Genomic DNA, 11,823 nt, shown 5'->3' with positions numbered 1-11,823 from the left:
TCCCGAGTCCACGAGTCGACAAGCTACTCCTCGTGCCGACTCTACGTTTCTCCTCGAGTCGAGTACCCAGTAAACGAGTCGACAAGCTACTCCTCGTGTCGAGTCTACGTTTCTCCTCTAGTTGAGTTCACTCCTCGAGTCGAGTACCCAGTCCACGAGTCGACAAGCTACTCCTCGTGCCGGCTCTACGTTTCTCCTCGAGTTGAGTTCGCTGCTTGAGTCGAGTACCCAGTCCACGAGTCGACAAGCTACTCCTCGTGCCGACTCTACGTTTCTCCTCGAGTTGAGTTCGCTCCTTGAGTCGAGTACTGAGTCCACGAGTCGACAAGCTACTCCTCGTGACGACTCTACGTTTCTCCTCGAGTTGAGTTCACTCCTCGAGTCGAGTACCCAGTCCACGAGTCGACAAGCTACTCCTCGTGCCGACTCTACGTTTCTCCTTGAGTTGAGTTCACTCTTCGAGTCAAGTACCCAGTCCACGAGTCGACAAGCTACTCTTCGTGCCGACTCTACGTTTCTCCTCGAGTTGAGTTCACTCCTCGAGTCAAGTACCCAGTCCACGAGTCGACAAGCTACTCCTCGTGCCGACTCTACGTTTCTCCTTGAGTTGAGTTCGCTCCTCGAGTCGAGTACCGAGTCCACGAGTCGAATAGCTACTCCTCGTGCCGACTCTACGTTTCTCCTCGAGTTGAGTTCACTCCTCGAGTCAAGTACCCAGTCCACGAGTCGACAAGCTACTCCTCGTGCCGACTCTACGTTTCTCTTCGAGTTGAGTTTGCTCCTCGAGTCGAGTACCGAGTCCACGAGTCGACAAGCTACTCCTCGTGCCGACTCTACGTCTCTCCTCGAGTTCAGTTCGCTCCTCGAGTCGAGTACCCAGTCCACGAGTCGACAAGCTACTCCTCGTGACGACTCTACGTTTCTCCTCGAGTTGAGTTCACTCCTCGAGTCGAGTACCCAGTCCACGAGTCGACAAGCTACTCCTCGTGCCGAATCTACGTTTCTCCTTGAGTTGAGTTCACTCTTCGAGTCAAGTACCCAGTCCACGAGTCGACAAGCTACTCCTCGTGCCGACTCTACGTTTCTCCTCGAGTTGAGTTCACTCCTCGAGTCAAGTACCCAGTCCACGAGTCGACAAGCTACTCCTCGTGCCGACTCTACGTTTCTCCTTGAGTTGAGTTCGCTCCTCGAGCCGAGTACCGAGTCCACGAGTCGACAAGCTACTCCTCGTGCCGACTCTACGTTTCTCCTCGAGTTGAGTTTACTCCTCGATTCAAGTACCCAGTCCACGAGTCGACAAGCTACTCCTCGTGCTGACTCTACGTTTCTCTTCGAGTTGAGTTCGCTCCTCGAGTCGAGTACCGAGTCCACGAGTCGACAAGCTACTCCTCGTGCCGACTCTACGTCTCTCCTCGAGTTGAGTTCGCTCCTCGAGTCGAGTACCCAGTCCACGAGTCGAAAAGCTACTCCTCGTGCCGACTCTACGTTTCTCCTCGAGTTGAGTTCGCTCCTCGAGTCGAGTACTGAGTCCACGAGTCGACAAGCTACTCCTCGTGACGACTCTACATTTCTCCTCGAGTTGAGATCACTCCTCGAGTCGAGTACCCAGTCCACGAGTCGACAAGCTACTCCTCGTGCCGACTCTACGTTTCTCCTTGAGTTGAGTTCGCTCCTCGAGTCGAGTGCCGAGTCCACGAGTCGACAAGCTACTCCTCGTGCCGACTCTACGTTTCTCATGGAGTTGAGTTCACTTTTCGAGTCAAGTACCCAGTCCACGAGTCGACAAGCAACTCCTCGTGCCGACTCTACGTTTCTCCTTGAGTTGAGTTCGCTCCTCGAGTCAAGTACCTAGTCCACGAGTCGACAAGCTACTCGTCGTGCCGACTCTACGTTTCTCCTCGAGTTGAGTTCGCTCCTCGAGTCGAGAACCGAGTCCACGAGTCGACAAGCTACTCCTCGTTTCGACTCTACGTCTCTCCTCGAGTTGAGTTCGCTCCTCGAGTCGAGTACCGAGTCCACAAGTCGACAAGCTACTCCTCGTGCCGACTCTACGTTTCTCCTCGAGTTGAGTTCACTACTCGAGTCGAGTACGCAGTCCACGACTCAACAGGGTACTCCTCGAGCCGAGTCTACGTTTCTCCTCGACTTGAGTTCGCTCCTCGAGTCGAGTACCGAGTCAGTGAGTCGACAACTACTCCTCGTGCCGACTCTACGTTTGTCCTTGAGTTGAGTTCGCTCCTCGAGTCGAGTACCGAGTCCACGAGTCGACAAGCTACTCCTCGTGCCGACTCTACGTTTCTCCTCGAGTTGAGTTCACTCCTCGAGTCAAGTACCCAGTCCACGAGTCGACAAGCTACTCCTCGTGCCGAGTCTACGTTTCTCCTCGAGTTGAGTTCGCTCCTTGAGTCGAGTACTGAGTCCACGAGTCGACAAGCTACTCCTCGTGACGACTCTACGTTTCTCCTCGAGTTGAGTTCACTCCTCGAGTCGAGTACCCAGTCCACGAGTCGACAAGCTACTCCTCGTGCCGACTCTACGTTTCTCCTTGAGTTGAGTTCACTCTTCGAGTCAAGTACCCAGTCCACGAGTCGACAAGCTACTCCTCGTGCCGACTCTACATTTCTCCTCGAGTTGAGTTCACTCCTCGAGTCAAGTACCCAGTCCACGAGTCGACAAGCTACTCCTCGTGCCGACTCTACGTTTCTCCTTGAGTTGAGTTCGCTCCTCGAGTCGAGTACCGAGTCCACGAGTCGACAAGCTACTCCTCGTGCCGACTCTACGTTCCTCCTCGAGTTGAGTTCACTCCTCGAGTCAAGTACCCAGTCCACGAGTCGACAAGCTACTCCTCGTGCCGACTCTACGTTTCTCTTCGAGTTGAGTTCGCTCCTCGAGTCGAGTACCGAGTCCACGAGTCGACAAGCTACTCCTCGTGCCAACTCTACGTCTCTCCTCGAGTTGAGTTCGCTCCTCGAGTCGAGTACCCAGTCCACGAGTCGACAAGCTACTCCTCGTGCCGACTCTACGTTTCTCCTCGAGTTGAGTTCGCTCCTCGAGTCGAGTACCCAGTCCACGAGTCGACAAGCTACTCCTCGTGCCGACTCTACGTTTCTCCTCGAGTTGAGTTCGCTCCTCGAGTCGAGTACTGAGTCCACGAGTCGACAAGCTACTCCTCGTGAAGACTCTACATTTCTCCTCGAGTTGAGATCACTCCTCGAGTCGAGTACCCAGTCCACGAGTCGACAAGCTACTCCTCGTGCTGACTCTACGTTTCTCCTTGAGTTGAGTTCGCTCCTCGAGTCGAGTACCGAGTCCACGAGTCGACAAGCTACTCCTCGTGCCGACTCTACGTTTCTCCTCGAGTTGAGTTCACTCTTCGAGTCAAGTACCCAGTCCACGAGTCGACAAGCAACTCCTCGTGCCGACTCTACGTTTCTCCTTGAGTTGAGTTCGCTCCTCGAGTCAAGTACCCAGTCCACGAGTCGACAAGCTACTCCTCGTGCCGGCTCTACGTTTCTCCTCGAGTTGAGTTCGCTCCTCGAGTCGAGTACCGAGTCCACGAGTCGACAAGCTACTCCTCGTGCCGACTCTACGTCTCTCCTCGAGTTGAGTTCGCTCCTCGAGTCGAGTACCGAGTCCACGAGTCGACAAGCTACTCCTCGTGCCGACTCTACGTTTCTCCTCGAGTTGAGTTCACTCCTCTAGTCGAGTACCCAGTCCACGACTCAACAGGCTACTCCTCATTCCGAGTCTACGTTTCTCCTCGACTTGAGTTCGCTCCTCGAGTCGACTACCGAGTCACTGAGTCGACAAGCTACTCCTCGTGCCGACTCTACGTTTGTCCTTGAGATGAGTTCGCTCCTCGAGTCGAGTACCGAGTCCACGAGTCAACAAGCTACTCCTCGTGCCGACTCTACGTTTCTCCTCGAGTTGAGTTCACTCCTCGAATCAAGTACCCAGTCCACGAGTCGACAAGCTACTCCTCGTGCCGACTTTACGTTTCTCCTCGAGTTGAGTTCGCTCCTCGAGTCGAATACCGAGTCCACGAGTCGACAAGCTACTTCTCGTGCCGACTCTACGTTTCTCCTCAAGTTGAGTTCGCTCCTCGAGTCAAGTCCCGAGTACACGAGTCGACAAGCTACTCCTCGTGTCGACTCTACGTTTCTCCTCGAGTCGAGTACCCAGTAAACGAGTCGACAAGCTACTCCTCGTGTCGAGTCTACGTTTCTCCTCTAGTTGAGTTCACTCCTCGAGTCGAGTACCCAGTCCACGAGTCGACAAGCTACTCCTCGTGCCGGCTCTACGTTTCTCCTCGAGTTGAGTTCGCTCCTTGAGTCGAGTACCCAGTCCACGAGTCGACAAGCTACTCCTCGTGCCGACTCTACGTTTCTCCTCGAGTTGAGTTCGCTCCTTGAGTCGAGTACTGAGTCCACGAGTCGACAAGCTACTCCTCGTGACGACTCTACGTTTCTCCTCGAGTTGAGTTCACTCCTCGAGTCGAGTACCCAGTCCACGAGTCGACAAGCTACTCCTCGTGCCGACTCTACGTTTCTCCTTGAGTTGAGTTCACTCTTCGAGTCAAGTACCCAGTCCACGAGTCGACAAGCTACTCCTCGTGCCGACTCTACGTTTCTCCTCGAGTTGAGTTCACTCCTCGAGTCAAGTACCCAGTCCACGAGTCGACAAGCTACTCCTCGTGCCGACTCTACGTTTCTCCTTGAGTTGAGTTCGCTCCAAGAGTCGAGTACCGAGTCCACGAGTCGACAAGCTACTCCTCGTGCCGACTCTACGTTTCTCCTTGAGTTGAGTTCACTCTTCGAGTCAAGTACCCAGTCCACGAGTCGACAAGCTACTCCTCGTGCCGACTCTACATTTCTCCTCGAGTTGAGTTCGCTCCTCGAGTCGAGTGCCGAGTCCACGAGTCGACAAGCTACTCCTCGTGCCGACTCTACGTTTCTCCTTGAGTTGAGTTCGCTCCTCGAGTCGAGTACCGAGTCCACGAGTCGACAAGCTACTCCTCGTGCCGACTCTACGTTCCTCCTCGAGTTGAGTTCACTCCTCGAGTCAAGTACCCAGTCCACGAGTCGACAAGCTACTCCTCGTGCCGACTCTACGTTTCTCTTCGAGTTGAGTTCGCTCCTCGAGTCGAGTACCGAGTCCACGAGTCGACAAGCTACTCCTCGTGCCAACTCTACGTCTCTCCTCGAGTTGAGTTCGCTCCTCGAGTCGAGTACCCAGTCCACGAGTCGACAAGCTACTCCTCGTGCCGACTCTACGTTTCTCCTCGAGTTGAGTTCGCTCCTCGAGTCGAGTACCCAGTCCACGAGTCGACAAGCTACTCCTCGTGCCGACTCTACGTTTCTCCTCGAGTTGAGTTCGCTCCTCGAGTCGAGTACTGAGTCCACGAGTCGACAAGCTACTCCTCGTGAAGACTCTACATTTCTCCTCGAGTTGAGATCACTCCTCGAGTCGAGTACCCAGTCCACGAGTCGACAAGCTACTCCTCGTGCTGACTCTACGTTTCTCCTTGAGTTGAGTTCGCTCCTCGAGTCGAGTACCGAGTCCACGAGTCGACAAGCTACTCCTCGTGCCGACTCTACGTTTCTCCTCGAGTTGAGTTCACTCTTCGAGTCAAGTACCCAGTCCACGAGTCGACAAGCAACTCCTCGTGCCGACTCTACGTTTCTCCTTGAGTTGAGTTCGCTCCTCGAGTCAAGTACCCAGTCCACGAGTCGACAAGCTACTCCTCGTGCCGGCTCTACGTTTCTCCTCGAGTTGAGTTCGCTCCTCGAGTCGAGTACCGAGTCCACGAGTCGACAAGCTACTCCTCGTGCCGACTCTACGTCTCTCCTCGAGTTGAGTTCGCTCCTCGAGTCGAGTACCGAGTCCACGAGTCGACAAGCTACTCCTCGTGCCGACTCTACGTTTCTCCTCGAGTTGAGTTCACTCCTCTAGTCGAGTACCCAGTCCACGACTCAACAGGCTACTCCTCATTCCGAGTCTACGTTTCTCCTCGACTTGAGTTCGCTCCTCGAGTCGACTACCGAGTCACTGAGTCGACAAGCTACTCCTCGTGCCGACTCTACGTTTGTCCTTGAGATGAGTTCGCTCCTCGAGTCGAGTACCGAGTCCACGAGTCAACAAGCTACTCCTCGTGCCGACTCTACGTTTCTCCTCGAGTTGAGTTCACTCCTCGAATCAAGTACCCAGTCCACGAGTCGACAAGCTACTCCTCGTGCCGACTTTACGTTTCTCCTCGAGTTGAGTTCGCTCCTCGAGTCGAATACCGAGTCCACGAGTCGACAAGCTACTTCTCGTGCCGACTCTACGTTTCTCCTCAAGTTGAGTTCGCTCCTCGAGTCAAGTCCCGAGTACACGAGTCGACAAGCTACTCCTCGTGTCGACTCTACGTTTCTCCTCGAGTCGAGTACCCAGTAAACGAGTCGACAAGCTACTCCTCGTGTCGAGTCTACGTTTCTCCTCTAGTTGAGTTCACTCCTCGAGTCGAGTACCCAGTCCACGAGTCGACAAGCTACTCCTCGTGCCGGCTCTACGTTTCTCCTCGAGTTGAGTTCGCTCCTTGAGTCGAGTACCCAGTCCACGAGTCGACAAGCTACTCCTCGTGCCGACTCTACGTTTCTCCTCGAGTTGAGTTCGCTCCTTGAGTCGAGTACTGAGTCCACGAGTCGACAAGCTACTCCTCGTGACGACTCTACGTTTCTCCTCGAGTTGAGTTCACTCCTCGAGTCGAGTACCCAGTCCACGAGTCGACAAGCTACTCCTCGTGCCGACTCTACGTTTCTCCTTGAGTTGAGTTCACTCTTCGAGTCAAGTACCCAGTCCACGAGTCGACAAGCTACTCCTCGTGCCGACTCTACGTTTCTCCTCGAGTTGAGTTCACTCCTCGAGTCAAGTACCCAGTCCACGAGTCGACAAGCTACTCCTCGTGCCGACTCTACGTTTCTCCTTGAGTTGAGTTCGCTCCAAGAGTCGAGTACCGAGTCCACGAGTCGACAAGCTACTCCTCGTGCCGACTCTACGTTTCTCCTAGAGTTGAGTTCACTCCTCGAGTCAAGTACCCAGTCCACGAGTCGACAAGCTACTCCTCGTGCCGACTCTACGTTTCTCTTCGAGTTGAGTTCGCTCCTCGAGTCGAGTACCGAGTCCACGAGTCGACAAGCTACTCCTCGTGCCGACTCTACGTCTCTCCTCGAGTTGAGTTCGCTCCTCGAGTCGAGTACCCAGTCCACGAGTCGACAAGCTACTCCTCGTGCCGACTCTACGTTTCTCCTCGAGTTGAGTTCGCTCCTCGAGTCGAATACTGAGTCCACGAGTCGACAAGCTACTCCTCGTGACGACTCTACATTTCTCCTCCAGTTGAGATCACTCCTCGAGTCGAGTACCCAGTCCACGAGTCGACAAGCTACTCCTCGTGCCGACTCTACGTTTCTCCTTGAGTTGAGTTCGCTCCTCGAGTCGAGTGCCGAGTCCACGAGTCGACAAGCTACTCCTCGTGCCGACTCTACGTTTCTCATGGAGTTGAGTTCACTTTTCGAGTCAAGTACCCAGTCCACGAGTCGACAAGCAACTCCTCGTGCCGACTCTACGTTTCTCCTTGAGTTGAGTTCGCTCCTCGAGTCAAGTACCTAGTCCACGAGTCGACAAGCTACTCGTCGTGCCGACTCTACATTTCTCCTCGAGTTCAGTTCGCTCCTCGAGTCGAGTACCGAGTCCACGAGTCGACAAGCTACTCCACGTGCCGACTCTACGTCTCTCCTCGAGTTGAGTTCGATCCTCGAGTCGAGTACCGAGTTCACGAGTCGACAAGCTACTCCTCGTGCCGACTCTACGTTTCTCCTCGAGTTGAGTTCACTCCTCGAGTCGAGTACGCAGTCCACGACTCAACAGGGTACTCCTCGTGCCGAGTCTACGTTTCTCCTCGACTTGAGTTCGCTCCTCGAGTCGAGTACCGAGTCAGTGAGTCGACAAGCTACTCCTCGTGCCGACTCTACGTTTGTCCTTGAGTTGAGTTCGCTCCTCGAGTCGAGTACCGAGTCCACGAGTCGACAAGCTACTCCTCGTGCCGACTCTACGTTTCTCCTCGAGTTGAGTTCGCTCCTTGAGTCGAGTACTGAGTCCACGAGTCGACAAGCTACTCCTCGTGACGACTCTACGTTTCTCCTCGAGTTGAGTTCACTCCTCGAGTCGAGTACCCAGTCCACGAGTCGACAAGCTACTCCTCGTGCCGACTCTACGTTTCTCCTTGAGTTGAGTTCACTCTTCGAGTCAAGTACCCAGTCCACGAGTCGACAAGCTACTCCTCGTGCCGACTCTACGTTTCTCCTCGAGTTGAGTTCACTCCTCGAGTCAAGTACCCAGTCCACGAGTCGACAAGCTACTCCTCGTGCCGACTCTACGTTTCTCCTTGAGTTGAGTTCGCTCCTCGAGTCGAGTACCGAGTCCACGAGTCGACAAGCTACTCCTCGTGCCGACTCTACGTTTCTCCTCGAGTTGAGTTCACTCCTCGAGTCAAGTACCCAGTCCACGAGTCGACAAGCTACTCCTCGTGCCGACTCTACGTTTCTCTTCGAGTTAAGTTCGCTCCTCGAGTCGAGTACCGAGTCCACGAGTCGACAAGCTACTCCTCGTGCCGACTCTACGTCTCTCCTCGAGTCGAGTACCCAGTAAACGAGTCGACAAGCTACTCCTCGTGTCGAGTCTACGTTTCTCCTCTAGTTGAGTTCACTCCTCGAGTCGAGTACCCAGTCCACGAGTCGACAAGCTACTCCTCGTGCCGGCTCTACGTTTCTCCTCGAGTTGAGTTCGCTCCTTGAGTCGAGTACCCAGTCCACGAGTCGACAAGCTACTCCTCGTGCCGACTCTACGTTTCTCCTCGAGTTGAGTTCGCTCCTTGAGTCGAGTACTGAGTCCACGAGTCGACAAGCTACTCCTCGTGACGACTCTACGTTTCTCCTCGAGTTGAGTTCACTCCTCGAGTCGAGTACCCAGTCCACGAGTCGACAAGCTACTCCTCGTGCCGACTCTACGTTTCTCCTTGAGTTGAGTTCACTCTTCGAGTCAAGTACCCAGTCCACGAGTCGACAAGCTACTCCTCGTGCCGACTCTACGTTTCTCCTCGAGTTGAGTTCACTCCTCGAGTCAAGTACCCAGTCCACGAGTCGACAAGCTACTCCTCGTGCCGACTCTACGTTTCTCCTTGAGTTGAGTTCGCTCCTCGAGTCGAGTACCGAGTCCACGAGTCGACAAGCTACTCCTCGTGCCGACTCTACGTTTCTCCTCGAGTTGAGTTCACTCCTCGAGTCAAGTACCCAGTCCACGAGTCGACAAGCTACTCCTCGTGCCGACTCTACGTTTCTCTTCGAGTTGAGTTCGCTCCTCGAGTCGAGTACCGAGTCCACGAGTCGACAAGCTACTCCTCGTGCCGACTCTACGTCTCTCCTCGAGTTGAGTTCGCTCCTCGAGTCGAGTACCCAGTCCACGAGTCGACAAGCTACTCCTCGTGCCGACTCTACGTTTCTCCTCGAGTTGAGTTCGCTCCTCGAGTCGAATACTGAGTCCACGAGTCGACAAGCTACTCCTCGTGACGACTCTACATTTCTCCTCCAGTTGAGATAACTCCTCGAGTCGAGTACCCAGTCCACGAGTCGACAAGCTACTCCTCGTGCCGACTCTACGTTTCTCCTTGAGTTGAGTTCGCTCCTCGAGTCGAGTGCCGAGTCCACGAGTCGACAAGCTACTCCTCGTGCCGACTCTACGTTTGTCCTTGAGTTGAGTTCGCTCCTCGAGTCGAGTACCGAGTCCACGAGTCGACAAGCTACTCCTCGTGCCGACTCTACGTTTGTCCTTGAGTTGAGTTCGCTCCTCGAGTCGAGTACCGAGTCCACGAGTCGACAAGCTACTCCTCGTGCCGACTCTACGTTTCTCCTTGAGTTGAGTTCGCTCCTCGAGTCGAGTGCCGAGTCCACAAGTCGACAAGCTACTCCTCGTGCCGACTCTACGTTTCTCATGGAGTTGAGTTCACTTTTCGAGTCAAGTACCCAGTCCACGAGTCGACAAGCAACTCCTCGTGCCGACTCTACGTTTCTCCTTGAGTTGAGTTCGCTCCTCGAGTCAAGTACCTAGTCCACGAGTCGACAAGCTACTCGTCGTGCCGACTCTACATTTCTCCTCGAGTTCAGTTCGCTCCTCGAGTCGAGTACCGAGTCCACGAGTCGACAAGCTACTCCACGTGCCGACTCTACGTCTCTCCTCGAGTTGAGTTCGATCCTCGAGTCGAGTACCGAGTCCACGAGTCGACAAGCTACTCCTCGTGCCGACTCTACGTTTCTCGTCGAGTTGAGTTCACTCCTCGAGTCGAGTACGCAGTCCACGACTCAACAGGGTACTCCTCGTGCCGAGTCTACGTTTCTCCTCGACTTGAGTTCGCTCCTCGAGTCGAGTACCGAGTCAGTGAGTCGACAAGCTACTCCTCGTGCCGACTCTACGTTTGTCCTTGAGTTGAGTTCGCTCCTCGAGTCGAGTACCGAGTCCACGAGTCGACAAGCTACTCCTCGTGCCGACTCTACGTTTCTCCTCGAGTTGAGTTCACTCCTCGAGTCAAGTACCCAGTCCACGAGTCGACAAGCTACTCCTCGTGCGGACTCTACGTTTCTCCTTGAGTTGTGTTCGCTCCTCGAGTCGAGTACCGAGTCCACGAGTCGACAAGCTACTCCTCGTGCCGACTCTACGTTTCTCCTCGAGTTGAGTTCGCTCCTCGAGTCAAGTCCCGAGTCCACGAGTCGACAAGCTACTCCTCGTGCCGACTCTACGTTTCTCCTCGAGTCGAGTACCCAGTAAACGAGTCGACAAGCTACTCCTCGTGTCGAGTCTACGTTTCTCCTCTAGTTGAGTTCACTCCTCGAGTCGAGTACCCAGTCCACGAGTCGACAAGCTACTCCTCGTGCCGGCTCTACGTTTCTCCTCGAGTTGAGTTCGCTCCTTGAGTCGAGTACCCAGTCCACGAGTCGACAAGCTACTCCTCGTGCCGACTCTACGTTTCTCCTCGAGTTGAGTTCGCTCCTTGAGTCGAGTACTGAGTCCACGAGTCGACAAGCTACTCCTCGTGACGACTCTACGTTTCTCCTCGAGTTGAGTTCACTCCTCGAGTCGAGTACCCAGTCCAAGAGTCGACAAGCTACTCCTCGTGCCGACTCTACGTTTCTCCTTGAGTTGAGTTCACTCTTCGAGTCAAGTACCCAGTCCACGAGTCGACAAGCTACTCCTCGTGCCGACTCTACGTTTCTCCTCGAGTTGAGTTCACTCCTCGAGTCAAGTACCCAGTCCACGAGTCGACAAGCTACTCCTCGTGCCGACTCTACGTTTCTCCTTGAGTTCAGTTCGCTCCTCGAGTCGAGTACCGAGTCCACGAGTCGACAAGCTACTCCTCGTGCCGACTCTACGTTTCTCCTCGAGTTGAGTTCACTCCTCGAGTCAAGTACCCAGTCCACGAGTCGACAAGCTACTCCTCGTGCCGACTCTACGTTTCTCTTCGAGTTGAGTTCGCTCCTCGAGTCGAGTACCGAGTCCACGAGTCGACAAGCTACTCCTCGTGCCGACTCTACGTCTCTCCTCGAGTTGAGTTCGCTCCTCGAGTCGAGTACCCAGTCCACGAGTCGACAAGCTACTCCTCGTGCCGACTCTACGTTTCTCCTCGAGTTGAGTTCGCTCCTCGAGTCGAATACTGAGTCCACGAGTCGACAAGCTACTCCTCGTGACGACTCTACATTTCTCCTCCATTTGAGATCACTCCTCGAGTCGAGTACCCAG

This window comes from Urtica dioica, chromosome 3, assembly GCF_054948205.1.
Source record: "Urtica dioica subsp. dioica isolate 48M chromosome 3, U.dioica_male_clone48M_v1_H2, whole genome shotgun sequence".
In the NCBI taxonomy this organism is placed as follows: domain Eukaryota; kingdom Viridiplantae; phylum Streptophyta; class Magnoliopsida; order Rosales; family Urticaceae; genus Urtica; species Urtica dioica.
Note: the sequence above shows the minus strand (reverse complement) of the source record.